Raw genomic sequence first — 723 nt, forward strand, 5'->3', positions numbered from 1 at the left:
TGTGCCTGTATGATCATACCATATGGATCTCATCTTTATGTATAGCCACAAGTAACTAATAAAAAAAACATAAATAAATAGCATATCAGAAGAGCAGAGGGAAGGAATCAGAAGAAGGGAGGAGGAGAGGGAAACGGGAAGTATGGAGACTGAATTGAGGACTATTTTATGCTTTTTAATTATGTCAAAAGAATCCCTAATATTTTGTAGAATTCAAAAGAGCCAATACAAAAAGAAGAACCTTAGTGCCTAATTCTATAGACAAACAGACTGACTCTTTTTGTTTTCTCTTGTGGGGTCACAGCTCATGCTTTAGGATTTTGTCTGTCTTTGTCTGCCCTGCTTTGTACTGTCTTCCCTTTCTACTGCTTGTCCTGTAGAGTTTAAATTTCCACATCAGACTTAAACATGACAGCAGTATACCAACTCCTTAACCAGCTTCCACAAAGAAATAAGGCCAAAGTTCTGTAACACAACCATTAACAATTACATGCATAACTAACAACATCTTAGTGGTTCAGCTGCTCTTATTAGAACCTGCCTGGTAAAACAGGAAACATAATCCAACAACCATAAAAACACAGACACACACTCACACAAATCATACACATGATTACACACACATAGGCCTATATTTAGTAAAAAGAGTCATAAATTCTGGCCCTTAATAGAGTCTTGGAATTTCAAATGACCATGATCATGATGACAAATTTTAGGTTTGTC

Source organism: Ictidomys tridecemlineatus, unplaced genomic scaffold (genome assembly GCF_052094955.1).
Source record: "Ictidomys tridecemlineatus isolate mIctTri1 unplaced genomic scaffold, mIctTri1.hap1 Scaffold_46, whole genome shotgun sequence".
NCBI lineage: Eukaryota > Metazoa > Chordata > Mammalia > Rodentia > Sciuridae > Ictidomys > Ictidomys tridecemlineatus.